Here is a 17,582-nt window from a genome sequence, read left to right as displayed (position 1 = left end):
AAAATTGTTTTGTTTAGATTTCCATAAATCTGAAATCAGAATAATTTGTGTTTTAAGATCAAGATCAAAGACTCAACTTTTTCACTGTATATAAACAGACAAACAGCTGCACGGTCTACCAACCTGGCCAGGTGTGTGAGTCTCACATTTTTCCAGTAAGTCCCCAGGTTTGCAGGTTGTGATATCACGAAGCTTCTATTGCAAGAATTCTCTGTTCTTCCATACAAGAGGAAGGTAAACTGAAAGTGACGCAGGTAATTGTGCACGGGGATCTCCAGCTGTGGATGATACCATTAAAGGAGACAGAGATAAATCAGAAATGGCTTAATTGAAACCATTCGACAGCTCTCATGAAAAAGTTGGTAGTGCCTGATTCTCTTTCCTTTTCCAGAAAAGTTTCTTTAAAACAGATCTTCAAAGCACCCAAACGAGATGAGATTATTTGATTGGAGTCAGATGAAAATATTTGGACTTATAGCACTGACTTTCCCACATTATTCCCTTTTCCTCTCTCTTGTCGCTCTCCTCAAACCCTTGCTTTTTCTGCCTTGCCTCCCCAACAGCCCACCTTTCCCCTCTTGGTCCCAATCTTCCCACACACATAAGTACCTGGACCCTCATGGCTGAGGCCTGCTGTCAGGATGCTTGGAGGGCCTGGAGTCCCAGGGAGAAGAGATGAGGCGATGGGCACACAGCCTGAACAGGGCAGCTAATTGCTAGCTCATACTCCAGAGGGTTTCTCCCTCCAGGCAGTTCCTTGCAGAGCATGGGGCATCCCAGTTCCATTAATCACCATTGGCTGCAAGAGCATGAGAAGTTTGTGTGGCCTCATGGACAGTGACACCAGAGGACAGAGCTGTGGGAGGGATGGACAGGTGTAAAAGGCCCGAAGGGGGACCAACCAGCACATGCAGGTCACTGAGACAGCAATTCTGTGCCAGCTTTGTGATGAGCATGTGCCTCTCCCAGCTGCTCCAACCAAGGTCGTAACTCAGTGGTTCATGATATGCTTATGAAATTTTGAAACCTTTGAAGAATTTTAATCTGGGAAAGCTGTTATTATATAACCCTGCATATGAGGGATAAGACAGTGTAATTTCTGAGTTTGATTCCTGCACGTAAGCTCCTTTGATTGTAAAGATACTAAATGAAGGCAATAAAAAAAACCTCCATGTTTTTGTTCATTTTTGGCTTGTTGAAGACCGTCCTGTTACCAGGAAGGAAGAAAACCATGGCGTCAAAGCTACATCAGATATTTGATGATAGTTCTTTTTCTATGTTTTCCTAGCACTTTGGGAGGCCGAGACGAGTGATCACCTGAGGTCAGGAGTTCGAGACCAGCCTGGCCAACATGACTAAACCCCATCTCTACTAAAAAATACACAAATTAGCTGGGCCCGGTGGCAGGCACCTGTAATCCCAGCTACGTGGGAGGCTGAGGCAGGAGAATCATTTGAACCTGGGAGGTGGAGTTTTCACTCCAGCCTGGGAGACAGAGCAAGTCTCTGTCTAAACAAACAAACCAACAAAAACAAAACAAAACAAAAAACAGTGCAGTAGACCTGTGGCCCAGTCTGGCAGCAGTCTGCTAGATGGCTGAAATTGATTTGGTGACCATGTGATGTTAGAGATCATGGAATATTCACTGAATATTACAACTGAATGGAGGACCTCTGACACTACCTTGCCCAGGAAGTGAAACAACTTGCCCAATGACCCCCAGTGAGTTATTGGTAGAGAAAGAAGCCACTCATGTGAATAAGGCAGGAGGATGGGGCCAGTGGTGGGTATTTCAGTAACCCTGAGCGCCAACTCAAGTTGCTATCTGACCTCATGTTGTTCCCAATAATCCCCCACTACTGCCTCAGGTGTTCTCTTCCTGCTCATCATACCCCTTCCTGCCATCCCCTCCAAGAGCTTATGGGGCAGCGGTGCCAAACGGGATCACTCTACTTTTGATGCTTGGGCCCAGATATGTTCAAATATGCCTTCTCCGTATATTCTTAGCATAGCTGAAGGAACGCTGGTGGGGAGGTGGATAATGAGGTTTAATTAAAAGCATGGGAGGTGAGGACACCATTGCCTCTTTCCTGACTGACTTTAGAAATAGCAGTCCTCTGGGAAGTCACCCATCTCACACTAACCTGGCGAGACTGACATTCAATCCGGACACAAACAAACAGCAGCTACGGGGGTGGATTGGGCGGGCATTTTTAATAATTATGATTTTCACGCAATCAGCCACTTTCTCTCTTCCTCCCTCTTCCCACGCCGATCCCGAGCTCCTTGACCGCAGATTTCCTTCGTGTTCCACTAGAGGGCGCTGGAGCCCATGTTACCGCGCTCTCGGCTGGGAGGCGGCGTCCAGCGACAGGCGGAAAAACGATGGGGTGTGTGCCGGATGAAGGCACCAGCCCTGACAGCTCCAGGCCCAGGTCCTCCGTGTGCGCCCCGAAATGCAGTGACTCCTAGGGCTGGAAGGAAAGACACAAAGCCCACCTGGGCATCATCCAGCGTGGAGGGTGCCCTGTGGGGAGTGGCTGTGTGAGAACCAGGCTGCATGAGCCCTGCTCAGGGACTCAGGGGAAAAGAGGATTCGAGGGCTATGGGAGCCCGCCCTGCTTTTCTGAAAGGCTTTGGTTTGAAAGAGGAAACAGGCTTATTTTACTATATGTGGCTCTAGCAGCAGAACTGGACTTACATATAGTATTTATCAACAGGGAGATTTCAGGTCAACACGGGAAGAACCTTGCAGATGTGGAGGAGTGCATGGTTTAAGCAGTAAGCGGTGGGCTGTGCAGGCAGCCCCGAGTGCAGGTCTGGCCTACCATGATGACCTCCATGCCTTGGAAATGTCACTTAACCTCCCTTAGCCTCAGTCCTGTAAAATGGCAATAATAATGTCTACCTTACAAAGTTTGTGTGGAGATTCAGTAATTTGAAGAAAGATCTCGGCATTGTGCCTAGCATTTTTTTGAGAGCTCAATTTAAAACATATCATACTAGCTAACCTTGAACTCTGATTCTGTGAAAGGTGCTGTTCCATCTCCCATTCATTATCTCTAAGCCCCTGAACAGTCCTGAGGTAAGTGTTCCTACCCTTATTTCACAAACGACGCAAGTAGGGTTGAGAGAGGGTGAGAGTTTTGCCCAAGGTCTCAAGGCTGTGAAGTTGCAGCGCTGAAATCCTAAGCCAGGTCTGTCTGCCTTCAGAGCTGCACCTCTGCCAGGGCACCATGCTGCCTGCCTGTGTCAATGCGGGGTCTTCACCCAGAGGCCCCCTGGGTCTGGTGAACGGTTGGCGGGTTTATCTATCACACACAATGACGCAGGGGCACATATGTTGTTCTGGCAAAGGCACGACACATTTTCCAATGTCGGTGGAAGCAGTGGATGAATAATACAGGCAAAGGGATCAACAGAAGGGGCAAGAGGAGGCCAGAGCCGCATCAATTCCCCTGCCCCCAACAGGGGCAGCAGAAGGTGCAGCTGGCGGGGGCCCCGGAGTGGAGCTGCCAGCCCAATCATCTTGCCGCTGGATTTTGCACAGCTTTCCTTCTCCATTCTTTCTCGTTTTTGACACTTGTGATTATTACCAATCCTGGTGGCGCTGACGCACGGGAGTGCAATGGTTACCATGGCATGGTTAATAGCGAGAGCAGATGTTTGGCAGGCTAACTCCATGCATTCTAAATACACAAGGCGAAAGTCGGTGGAGGGCGTAATTGATTTGCTGACTGCAGTGGGAAGCCAGCCCATGCTTGCACTGGGCCAGGGCGCCTTACCACATACTCTCTTTAACATGGCACACAGTCTCATCATGAGCTGACCCCGTGTAGGCCCCCTGGCCTCACATGTTATCAGTTCCCACCTGCTCTCTCCTCTTCCGCTGTGCTTAACACCTGCAGCCCTCACAAACAAGCGATGTATGGTCTGACTCCAGTCAGAGCCTTCCCACAAGCTGTTCCCTCTACCCAGTACCCCGCGTCCTTCATGTGTGAACAGCACCCACATGTCCCTCAGTTCTCGGCATGGACATCACTCTGTAACATGCCTCTTTTAAGTCTGAGTTAGAAGGACCACTCTGTGCCTCACCTTTCATAGAATTTACTGCTGTGCTGTAATTGCTTGTTGAGTTGTTTATCTTCCCAACAGAATGCAAGTTTCTTGAGTTCAGGAACCATGATATTTACAAGAATAATCTTGACTTTTATTTACATGGAAAATTACATAAAGTCAGACTTCCATTCTTTATCCTTAGTGTCACATTTCTTGCAAAACACTTCATAGCTGGTCCTCCCTCCAAACAGGATTATTATGATCTGCATACAAAGTACACTTTTCTACCCCTGAGCCTCTGTTTGTGGCATTGCCCCATCTGGAAACCTGCTCTTCTTCCCTCATTCAGGTCTACCTTTTCAAATCTGGTTCATCTATCAAGATACCTGTCAACTGCCAAATCATCTTATTTCATACCCTTCCCCAAGCATATGAGGTTCACTTCTCAACCATAAACTGCCTCCTTAACACCCCCACTCCCACTGCACACTTGCCCCCACGACATGCTGTTTGCATCTCTTTGAGGGCCCCTGACTTTGCAAGATGCAGCCACTTCCTGGTTATGTATAACTTTGTCCAAGTTAAATGACCCCTCTCAGCTTCAGTTCCTCCTTTAGTGAAATGTGGATAATTGCACCTTCTCCATGGGGTGGCTATGTGGATTAACTGAGCTACTGAAGAAAAAACATGTAGCTCAGTGCATGGAACACAGTAAGAACCCATTAAATAGTTGCTATGATTAAGTCACTTTATATATTTGCCCAGTGTTGCCCACGAGATGTCCCTCCATGGGTTGGATGCCATAATACCTCTGTATCCAGCAGCATGACCCAAGTGCCTGGCTCCTGTTGTATCCAACTGAGCAGGTGGAGGAAACTGACTTCACCCTCTTGAGCTCGTTTCCTTGTCTGTAAATTGGGGATGCTAGACAATTGGGAGCATTAAGTATTGAAGTACCTTTTAAATGATAAAGCTCCAAAACAAATCGAGCTGACTTAAAAGGACTAGTTTAAGAGGAAATGCACAGAGAAGAAGTATATCCAATTTCCACTTCATTTTAAAGATTCTGGAGCTAAGGCTAGTTGGCCATTGATTATTGCCCCGGAAACAAAAGTGAATTTGTATACACCTTACCCAAGAATTTCAAACCAAGAAAAGAAAGGGGCAGAGAAGGGAGAGAAGTGTGTGTGCATGTGTGTGTGTGAGTGTATCTCTCTCTCTCTCTCTCTGTGTCTCTCTCTCTCTGTGTATGTAATTTTGGGGTGGGAAGGGAAGAAAAGACATTTTGACTTTGATGTTATTTTCCAAGAGTCACAACTAAGAGTAAATAAACTACTAGTTTTGTCATTGTGATCAAGATATCAAGTTACTAAAGAGGAGTAAAAAAATGGACATCAAGTGGTTTAATGTAAGGTATTGACAAGAGTGAACATTTGTGAAGGGCACAGAGCTGAAACCCACCTGGTTGGAGATGGTTAGATTGAGGAGTCCCTATCATTTTAGTTATACTTAAGTACTTGTAGCCTTTCCTTGTGTCTTGATGAAAATCCCATAATGTTTGAAAACTCTGTTTAAAAAGAAATGACTATGGCTTGTATTTCTCAAATTATGAAGTGTGTTTCTTATCTTTTTTGTTTTTTAAGAGACGGGGTTTCACTATGTTGCCAGGCTGCAGTGCAGTGGCTATCCACAGGCACAATCCCACTACTGATCAGCACTGGGGTTTTGGCCTGCTCTGTTTCCAAACTGCACCGGTTCACCCCTCCTTAAGCAATCTGGTAATCCCTGATTTCTAGGAGGTCACCACATTGATGCTGAACTTAGTAGGGGCACCCTATGAGCATAGCTTACTGCAGCCTGAAACTCCTGGACTCAAGCAATCCTTCAGTCTCAGCCTCCAGAGCAGCTGGTACTACAGGCATGTGCCGCCATGCCTGGGTAATTTTTTTTGTTGTTGTTTTAGAAATGGGGATCTTGCAATGTGATCCAGGCTGGTCTCCAACTCCTGGCCTTAAGTGATCCTCCCATCTCAGCCTCCTGAGTAGCTGGGACTACAGGCACATGCCACCATATGTAAAAGTGAATTCCTTATATTACTTTTTCAGCAGTTATAATTCGCACCTCTTTTGGGAATTTGCAGGGAAAAAATAACCCCTATCACCAACCTCATGCTCCCTTGATGCTCATGTCTGTGAACCTCAGATATTTTCTAGCTGGTGTGGGCTGGAGCCAGCTGCTTCCCACTCCCTCCCTTCAGTTACAGCTATGTGGAGCTGTGAATGAAGCCTCTTGGCGACTGCTCCTTCATACTTAAGGACTTCCCTGCACCCTGCATGGGCAGCAGCTTCCCATGGCTCTGTGGTCTGGAGAGCTGCATTCTACATACAGATTTGTCAGTAATTTGTGACACTGGGACATCTCATCTCACTTCTGGTCCTCGGGCTTCTCATCTGGAGAATGTCAGAGTTGGACTCCATTGTTTCCTGTCTATTCATGTAATTTTTCATCTTTAGTCTGCTGATATGGTGAATTCCATTGATTGGCTTTAGGATGTTGAATCAGCCTTGAATTTCCAGGAGAGGCTCCACGTGGTATTATGTATCTTACGAATTGTTGGATTTGATTTGCTGGTATTGTGTGAAGGATTTGGGGTCTATACTCGCGAGGGCTGTTGGTGTGTAGATTTCTTCACGTTGTCTTTGGTTTTGGTATCTGGATAAAACATGAGTTGGGCTGTGCTCCTTCTTCCCCTTTATATTCTGGAAGGGTTCGTGTGGAATTGATGTTATTTCTTCCTTAAATATTGGTAGAATTTGCCAGTACACTGCATCCCTTTGATGGTTTTTCATGTTCTAGGCAGCCCTGGGTGACCCAGAGTCCTTCTTGATGACTGCAGGTCTTTCTTGGGGAAGGGTTGGAGGGATGTCCCACCTCAGACCCTTTAGAAGCTCCCTGTGAATAGGGGAATAGAGGATCCCCTTTGAACCACACGTGAAACACTCCTCCTCTCTGATCATTTCTAGTATTATCTCTCCAATCTGCAGGCCGCCGTTTTCCCAGTGTGACTTTGAGTCCCTAGGAGACATTGAGGTATGGTGAACTTTGTAGTCATCAAGAGCCAAACCCAAATCCTTGGCCCTGGCATCTATCAGTTGTTTGGCTTTGGGCCACATTCTTGAACCTCTCAGGGCCTCAGTTCCTGCATTAGTGCTGGGCATGGTGAATTTTAGCTCACAAGGCTGTTGTAAGGATGAAATGAGATAATACTCGTAAAATGTCCGGTGTGGTAGGTTTTGAATGAATACTGGCCTTCTTTCTGAGGAAATAGAGACAGTCCACTTTACTCAAGCTATCGTGCTCATCTCAGTGAAAAGCCTGTTCGCCCACTTCTGAATCTGGGATAGAGTTTTCTGGAGGGAGTCACATATGCAAAGACAGAATTTATTTATTTATTTATTTATTTTTGCCATCTGTTCAAGAAGACGAATGAGTTTACCTTGAAAACAGCCACATTACAAAGTGATTGGTGGATGGGAATAATTTGTTATAATGCTCCAATTCCACAACTTCCTTGCAGGTGGAGGGGATGCCCTCCTCAGTTCCTGGGGTTCCAGAGGGTCGCTGCCTACTGGGAACTGGAGAACAGGCAGCTCTTCCCATTCTAACTAGAGCCTAGAGGGATGGTTCCTTTTGATTGAAAGAAACGTCATGAGTCAGCTGCTTAGGAAAATGCCTCGCTGATGATATTAGTACATAGAAGCAATTTCATCTGTCTGGGAAGCGCATTTTCAGGAGGCAAGATTGGCAGAGCAGAAAGGACGGGAGTAACGAAGCCGGCACAGGGCTGAACGTGCTGTTTCAGTTTTGGGCAGCAGAGGGCGATGTTGCCTCCTAATACTAAAATAGGATTTGGCAGGAAGGTGAGCGTGGCAGAATTTGGGAGAAGAAACTTGCCTTCTTACTAGCCACTGTAGAGTTCCACAATTTACTTTAAAAATGCCTTTGGTTGGCTTTTTGGCTTTAGTAGGAAGAATAAGGACAAAAGATGGTTAGTTACAATAACAGCTAATACTCTGCATAAAACTTGGTACGAGCCTGGCATTGTTGTATATGCATTTTAGATATACTAACTCACTAAATTCTCAAAATATCAGCACGGAGCAGGTAATGATATTACTGTGCCAAGTTTGGAGATGAGGAAATAGGCACAGTGTGGTTAAGTGACTTCCCCAGGGTCACAGAGCTAGTAATTGGTAGAGCCAGGATTTGAACTCAGGCTGTGTGGTTCCAAAGTCTGTACTTTTAAGCATTAGTAACAACTTGCATTGCACTTTTAGTCCCATTTGATCTTCCAAACAGTTCTATGAGGTAAGTACATTCATGGCCTTTTTTTTTTAAAGGAGAGATACAGATATGTATATATATACGTATATATATATATACATATAATAGATAGATCAATAGATGAATAGATAGGTAGAGATAGAATGAACTTTGCTAACTTTGCACCTGAAGTGTTCTAAAGATATTTCAGTGCCATCATTCTAGGGCTCTATGCCTTATATAACTGGCCAATAACACAAAGTGTCAGAGAGAGGGTACATAGTTCCAAGCCTTCTGACATCAAGTCTAGTGCTTTTTACTACTATACTATTTTATGGACACCTCCCTCCACTGTGCCTGATTCTGTGGGGTGAGGGTTCAAGAGATGTGGAGGCTTGGTCTCTGCACTACAGATGCCCTGGGCTATCCTACCTTCCCTCTTCTTTAGCCTCAGCCGCAGGATCCAGAAACACGGGATGCAATTGTAGCTCTCTCACTTGGTAGCTGGATGGCCTTGACCTTGGGCCTCTCTAATCCATCTGGGGAAGTGTGCTTTTAGGAGGGATGATTGAAAGAAGGTAAGTTCTCATTCTTCTAAAGTTTATTTTCAGTAAAACAGATTGGGGCCATATAACATCAAAGGTCTCGTTTAGGGCTAATTCTCTATGAAAGCACAAGTTTGGTATGCCTGAAAATCTGTTATTAAATCTTGATCTGATTTCCAGGGACCTCACTCAACCCAAATGACTCAAATTCTCAACCTCAGCACTATTGACAGTTTGGGTTGGATAATTCCGTGTTGTGAGGGGCTGTCCTGGATATTGTAGGATGTTTTGAATCATCCCTGGCCTCTACTCACTAGGTGTCAGTGGCACAACCTCCTTGATGTTTGACAAACAGCTGGGATATACCTGAATTATGGGAATCCACAAACTGTGGTAGACCAGGAGGACAGATGCTTTGGGTGGATGATGATGGTGGTGATGATAACAATAAGTAACATTTTCCCCCGTTGGCTACTACGTCCTAGGCCCTACTCTAAGAGTCCAAATGTATTCTCATTTCATCTTCATAACTACTCTACCAATTTGGCATTGTTAACTGCATTCTAAAGAAGAAACTGACATTTAGCAAGATGATCAAGGTCATACAAAGTTCCTAAGAAATGATCTGAGACTCTATTTCCAGGCATTCTCTCATCAATGCTCACACACTGCTTTCTTCAAGGTGGTCTATACAGCAAGACTCAACATGGAGGTCACAGGCTGGCATCGGTCCATGGACTCTTTGCTTAGTCTGTGATGAAGTAAATCAATTACATCACTAAGTACACCATTAAGTTCAGCTACTATTTTTTTGTTGCCAGATTTTCTCAATGAAGGAAGCATTGCCTAGATTTTCACTCTGACACAAGCTCCTTATTTTCTTGCAGGCAGGGACAGAAATAAAAATGTTACCTAATATTTGCATGAAATGTTATCATTGACAAACTATATTACTCTCTGTAGTCCTACATGCTTCCTATAGGTGTACCTTTCTAGACCTTGTGAGGTACGGAAGAGGCAACATAATGTGAGCTATCTCTTTCCAGTTGTGGAAACCAAGGCCCAGACAGTTAAGTGGTTTGCTCTTGCTGTTAAGACAGCAAGTTAAGGATCCTAGAATATGAGTTCGAGTTTCCCAATTCATAGTTCACTGCTTTTTCTAAGATGAGACTCTATCTATATTCTGATTATCAGGAAGTGACTCTCTTCCTTTGCCTAGCTCATCATCATAAAGATCTGAAAATAAATTGCTCTTATTTCATGGGATCGTCTATTATATTACATGGTTATTGAAAAAAACAAAATCACAATTCTTTGGCCAGTATACTTTCCATTCTCAAAGCACAATGCTCTTTTGAATCTCTTGTGTTGTGGACTGAGCCTGGGTTTTGTGATCAGCCCTAGCTCCCTTATTTGCAAATTATGAGACCTTAGGCAGATTTTTAGTCCACTCTAATCCTTACTTCTTTCGTGTGTCAGATAGACATAATCACATATACCTGTTGTGTTGTTGCAGTGATGAAATGATGTATGCATGGTGTATATAGTGCCTAGAAGAATGTCAAGCTCATCGTGGGAGCTAAGTCGACACAACACTTCTTTTCTTTCTTCTATCTGTCACGTACTTTTCAATTCTTTTCCAGATCCTTAAAACTGTCTCATAACATAGTAACTGATAACAGTAGAAACTAATCTTTATCACTAACATGCAATCCATCTGGGAGAAAGCCATTTCTTCTTAAATCAGGACCAATCAACAGGGCCTCATGACCCAGCTCTGTCCTGCCATGAGCTTGTAGGAACAGATGGAAAATGGGCTGGGCAGATGGAAAAACTCCATTTTCCAACAGGAATTATTTATTTGTGAAGTTGGAACCACTTGGAATGAGTATTTTGAATTAGGGGGATGAAATATTGTAAGATTCACAACAGGGCCATGAAATTAACTAATGCATTGCAAATACCAGCATCACTGTGAGGCAGGGAGTAGGAATAATAACAGGGCTTTTAAAAAATGGTCCAAACGCATAAATTATTTACTGGTGTGTGTTAATGACTCCCTTGAAGCTGTTCTCCTGATGGCATTATCCCACATGCCCTTCCTAAGAAAGGCCCATCTCACTGAAAGTTCCTTTGTCTTTATGGTCGGATTATTACAGAGCATGAACATTATAAATTACACAGCTACCATTATGAGACCTGCTCAGTGTTAGACATTGTGTGTAAGGCTTTCTATATGTTGTGTCCAACCCTTATAATGCTCCTGCAAAAGAGCTCCTGAAAGGGCCTACTTTACAGATGAAGATACTGAAATTCAATATGATTAAATGTTTTAACCAAGTCACACAAGTAGTATGTAGTAGGTTTTCCTGCTTTCATTTTTGAGTCTCTGACCTATCTCCTCAAATGGCCCCCAAGTAATCAAAGCATTCATCTGACCACATCACACTCCTTTGCATCCTGTTTGGAGTCTTAGAAGAGCATCAAGGGTCTTTTTTTTTTTTTTTTTTTTTTTTTTTTTTTGAGACGGAGTCTCGCTCTGTCGCCCAGGCTGGAGTGCAGTGGCGCGATCTCGGCTCACTGCAAGCTCCGCCTCCCGGGTTCACGCCATTCTCCTGCCTCAGCCTCTCCGAGTAGCTGGGACTACAGGCACCCGCCACCACGCCCGGCTAATTTTTTGTATTTTTAGTAGAGACGGGGTTTCACCGTGGTCTCGATCTCCCGACCTCGTGATCCGCCCGCCTCGGCCTCCCAAAGTGCTGGGATTACAAGCGTGAGCCACCGCGCCCGGCCATCAAGGGTCTTTAAGATCTGCTCCTGTTTTCTCTGGTTTTGCCTCCTTCACTTTCACCTGGCATCTCATGTGCGTAGGTAACCATAGTTTACAATTGTCAGAACAGAGAGCAAATTCATGTCTCAGAGTCACTCTTATCTTGCTCGTTCTACCTAGAAAATTCATCCCTGCCACCCAAATACCCCACCCGATCCCCACCCTGGCCAATTGCTTTTTCTTTCCCAGGACTCTGCTTAGTCCTACATACTCCAGGAAGCCTTCCCTGACAACAGCTGCCTTTCTCTTACTGTGCTGAGCCATGTGCCTCTCTGCTGTGGCTAAGTACTCCTGGTTTTCCTCACACACAACACTTGCACACCATCGTACTCAACAGCGTTAGTGTCTGCCTTCTCTCATAGATTGTGGTGTTACTTTACTCATCCACGTGTGCCCAGTACCCAGCACAGCACTGAGCAGAGTGACGGGTTTGTGTGTGTTGAACTGACAAGTGGATGGATGGATAAGAATGACAAATGCTTTGTTCTAAAGTGTCCATGTGGTACATCTGCAGTATTTGTGATGGCCTCATGTCAACGAACAGCTAAGCTATCTATATAGGAATAAGTAACAATGCCTCATCAGGATCTCAGAGACAGCTGAGGGAATCCAAGGTGTTGGCTGATTGGCATTCTCAGGATGAGAGAGATTGAGGTGTTAGAGAGGTAGATGAAAATGGACATGTATTTTCTGATCCCCTAAGTACTAGGGAGAAAAGCTACTAACAGACCAATTCCAGGTAAGTGTCAGTATTGGAAGGAAGTCTAGTGGTTTTTGGATAGGAACATTACCAAGGAAGTCTGGACATATCTTTGGAAATCCACTCAAACTATTCACTGAGGCCTAACACATAGTAGGTGCTCAGTAAATGCTTGTTGAATAAAAAAGACAGAAATAGGCAGGGCTGAGCTCCTCTTTTCCTTCCTGAGACGGAGAGGCCCACAGTAACTAGAAGCTCCAGAAGGAAGCTACACCCAGGCCATTACATGTTCCTCCAGGTAGCCCAGCGTGGAGGTCATCACAGGCCTTGGGGCTGGGAAGATCTGTGATTAAGCCATGGCTATACCACTCTTTTGCCAAGCCTCACCTCTTCATTCATAAAGTAGAAAGAATTCCCACCTCTCAGGGTTGTCGCGAGTATTAGATTAGACCACAGAACCTGGCCCACAGCATGTATTCAATATTCAGAGTTCCCTTCCCCTTGCCTTAGGTTCAGTGAACCTTGGCACAAGGCAGCAGGAAACAAATCCTAAGCTGCACTGAGTGGAAACAAAGTTTCTTGCACCCTCTGCCAACCTGGCTGTTGGAATAGGGCAAACCTGCTGCTGGAAGCTGGATAATAAGACAGGATGCAGTAGGACTGGCAGGTCTAGCAAATAATGGGCAACAAGAGCTGTGCAGAAGGAAGGTAGGTCTTCACTTCTGTCTCCAGTTCCTCCTGTAACTTTAGCAAAGTCACAGAACTTCTCTGAGTCTCAGCATCCTCATCTGCAGATAGTCACCATTCTTCTTTTGTTCCTCTCCACCCCTGGCTGTTCTGTGTTGTTCTGAGGATAGAGGGAATGCTTGGAAACATGCCCTAGATAACGCATAGGTCATCACATTTGATCTGGTCAGAAATTCATCCCTCCAGGAGGTAGGAGGAATGACGAGTGGGAGTTTAAAGAGCCTGAGATCCAGCTTACACTCTGACTTTTGAAGGAGCATCTAACCCAAATGCTCCTTCAAAAGTCAGAGTGTAAGTTGGATCTCAGGCTCTGGAAACTCCCATTGTGCACTGTACTTTGTTCGATATATGGCAGATAAATAGCAGGGGTTTAGTTAGGGCCTTCTGGACTGCAAATCAGCTGGAGAAGATGTTTATGTGGTTACTAGTATGAATATGGATATAAAAGAGCAGAGACCATGAATTTAGCCTAGGTGTCGTGGTACCTTCTCCCTCCCCTTCGCCATTGGATTCTTGAGGCCAAGACCTGGCAAATCCTCAGATCCATCATAACCCAACTTGAAAGGGACCACTATTTCCCATCGTGAATAGATTTTCATTCATCCTGAGTCCTTCTCAGGAAGCTACCAACCTTATAGGGTAGCCTACTTCATTGTTCATCAGTTCTGATTGTTAGTATGTTTTATCAGATTAATTCAATATCAGCCTCTCTATAACTTCTTCCATTCCTACCTCCACTCCTGGCACCTAAAGAGTGGAATACCTTTCCTACCTGCTTTTATTTCCCTTTAATATCTCTCCCACATGCTGAATTTAAGGGCATGTGGTGCCATGGCTGAGTAAGGAGTAGAAAGTGTTGTTAAGTAAGGTCAACCCTAGTGGGAATAGATGATATGACTTAATTGGGATGGGCTGTTTTTTCAGAGGTTCACACATATGAATTTCAAAGAGGAAGGTGTAGGTCAGGGTTTGAGATATGGAAAGTTTTATACAACAGGGGACCTTTGATCTAGTTCTTGCAGAATAAAAAGGAATTTAACAGTTAAAAGTAAGAGAAAAGGTATTGCAAGAAGAGAAAATTGCATGTGCAAAGGCAAAAAGTCAGGAACATGCATAATGTCTTTGGGAAGCAAAGAGTCGTCCATGTGGCTGAAATAAAGATGAGAAAACAGTGGCAGATGAGGCAGGAGGGATGGGCATTGGTGAGTCAGAGGATGCAATGAGCTGCTTGTTCCTAGCAAGATGTTAGCCAAACTGCAGTTGGTCTTATTTGGTGAGGGATGGCAGCAATGCAATTAGTATACAGTTTATTTAACAATATTTATTTGATATTCCATATAGGCTATGCCCTATTTGAGGCCCTGTCACTTTGGGAGCATAGGGCCTGGGACATAGTGAATGCTTTAAATGTGCTTGCTGAATCAGTAAGTGTGGTAGGTGACTTAAAAGACTTAAGGTGTTGAAACTTCACCCAGGAAAGCATTTTCTATAGTGTCTTGCATAGAGCACTAGTTCTGAGAACTGCCAAAATGTTATATTTGCAAATAAAAACTACTTTGGCCAAGTTAATTTGGATTACACAAGAAGAAGATGCCTTTTTGTTTGGTTTTGTTTTCACTGTGTTAGTCCTTGGGCATTGAGACTTACCAAGGAGGAAGGGATATAGGCTCTGGTGTTTCCCAAACTTGAACATTGAACACCTGTCTGGAAAAGCATCACCTGGTTTTAATATTCCAGGGAACACACTCTGAGAGGCAGTTATAGGTATCTGAAAGTACATAAAGAAGCAGAATTGTTTTTGTCATTAAGAGCATGGTGGAAAGACAAAGAGTGGAGAAGGTCCTGCTGCTTCTTAAAATATCTAGCACAGAAGGAACATGTATTACTCCAGTTCACATTCCACTGGTGAGACCTAGCCAAGAAACCATGTCTGTTTGCAAGATGGGCTGTAAACGAAGCCCCTGCTTGACAGCTGCTTTCCACCTTCAGCCACCCATTATGAAAGAAGGAGCACAAATTTTGGTGGACAGCTAGCTGTCTCTGCCAATTTTGCTGAAGAAACAAAGACTCCATGAATGAGTTGGAGAGGGAAAGCCAGAAGATTCCAAATGGGCATTTCAAGCTGCAGTGTTTAAAAGGCTCTTGTTGGGAATTATGTTCCTTTTCCTCCTACTTGCCAGGGTGTATCAGTAAGCTTCTGCCATGGCAACAATCTCGATTCTTAGTGGCTTATTTTTTGTTTATGTTCAAAGACTTGTTTTTGTTTATGTATAGGTTCATGTTGATGTCTATGATGTTGACTTCTACTGTGCTCCACGTTGTCTTTACTTTGGGTCCTAGTCTGCTATCACAGGCTTATCGGTGAAGAAAAAGAGAACATGCGAGAACCACACAATATCCTTTAAAACTACCATTAGGAATGACATGTTACTTCTACCCAACTTCACTGAGAAAAGGCAGTGATCAGGCTCAACAGGGTGGAGTTAATTCTCTCATTGGGTGGCAAGTCATAAGTCATAAGTTATGGGCCAAGCCTGATTGACATCAATGAGGTTGGAAAGTATCATTCCCTAAGTGGACGAAACAAACTTTGAACAATAGTTATTTTGCAATAGACCATACAGCGGGCTCGGAATTCTTACCTTGTGGGGTTAGGGCACTGAAAGATCTTATGGAAATGCCCACCAACCTCAGGCAATAGTCACCCCTTCAGTTGTTGGCAGTCACTCATCATGAAATACAGGATTTATATTTCAATCATGTGAATGTCAGAAGTCAAGTCCTACTAGCTTGGGGCTGCTCTTAGCATTTCTGGAGTCCTGTGTTCAATACTCTCTGGAGGAGTGCACCCAGGGTGAAGAAAGGATCCCAATCCTGGCTTATCGAGGAAGGGGGGGCATAGTGTATACAACCTAGGAGGATTGTGTGTGTTGTGGGGGGGGGGGCAGGAAATCATAAAAAAGCATCAGGTGGAAAAGGGATAATACGTGGCTTGCATATGCTCTTCCCTTTCTAGGAAAGGTCATCTGCCTTCACTCACCTGGCAGAATCCAGTTCAACATTCCAGGCTGAGCACGAGCATCTTGTACCCCAATAAGCTCCCATTGATTCACTCAATTTGAGACATTTATTCCTTCTGTTGTGCACTCATTACTCCCAGGGTAAGATTAAGAAAGTGCTTATCACACTACTACAGTTATTTACCTACTTGCTGTCATAGGTGGAATTGCATCCCTGCATGAAAGTTCTGCTGGAGTCCTAGCCTCCAGTGCCTCAGAACATGATCTTATTTGGAATAGCCTTTTCAGAGGTAATCAAGTTAAAATGAGGTCCTTCATCGTTCTGGTGGGCCCTAATTCCATATGACTGGTGTCATATTGAAAAGGGGAAATCTGGACATAGAGAGAGACACATACTGAAGGAGAATGTCAAGTGAAGGTGAAGGCATAGATCAAGGTCATGCCTCAACGAGTCAAGGAATACTGAAGACGTTAAGGCATGAAACAGATTCTCCCTTGTGGCCCTCAAAAAGAATCAACCCTACCAATACTTTGATTTTGGGCTTCTAGCCTCCAGAGTTGTGAGGTAATACAGTTTTGTTGTTTAAGCTGCCCAGTTTGCAGTACTTGGTTATGGCAGCCCTAGCAAACTAATAAACTTGCCTACACATCTGTTCCCCTAAATCCACCCCCACCAAATCCCTCCCAAATTAAGTCAGTTCTGGAGGACAGAAATACAGTTTTCTTTCCTTCTTTCTTTCTTTTTAATTATCCCTGATGCCTAGAAGGGCCAGGCACAGAGTTAGTTGTTGTTACAATTATTGACCACATTTTGCATTCTCTTTGGCCACAAGGGAGAGAAAAAAGGGACTAGAAGAGGAACTTGTTTTAGAAGAACAAGTTGGAGCTCTCTGGAGAGCAAAAGATGACAAGTAGTGAGATCCATGTCCCTGAAGGTGTCCAAGAATATGCAGGCTGAAGGAAACCCTGCTTAGGGTTGGTTCTATGAGAATGTTGAGAAATAGCTTTGCTGGTTGTAATCTTCCAGAGATTGGTCTATTGATCAGTATTTTGGAATCTGGGTGAGCCAGAACCAGGCTAGGTGTCGCCCTTGTGTAGCTGTTGAAGATAGTGTGGGAGAGTGGGGTGTGTGTTTTAAGCAAGAGCTTGGTTCAAAGTGCCAATTTCTCTTCACCAGCTAAGTCTCGATCAGCCTTTGTCAGGGCTCAATCTGCCTGTGAATTTGCCTGGAATCCATTCCCAGCAGCACCATCTGTTTGCGATTGTCCTACCATCTGACCATTTACCCTTTGTCAACTTCGTCCTCTGGGCACTTCCACTGCCAGTTGGAATCCTCCCATGGATTCCACCCATTGTCC

Source organism: Hylobates moloch, unplaced genomic scaffold (assembly GCF_009828535.3).
Source record: "Hylobates moloch isolate HMO894 unplaced genomic scaffold, HMol_V3 SCAFFOLD_18, whole genome shotgun sequence".
NCBI lineage: Eukaryota > Metazoa > Chordata > Mammalia > Primates > Hylobatidae > Hylobates > Hylobates moloch.
The sequence above is the reverse complement of the archived record's forward strand: the minus strand, read 5'-3'. Positions refer to the sequence as shown.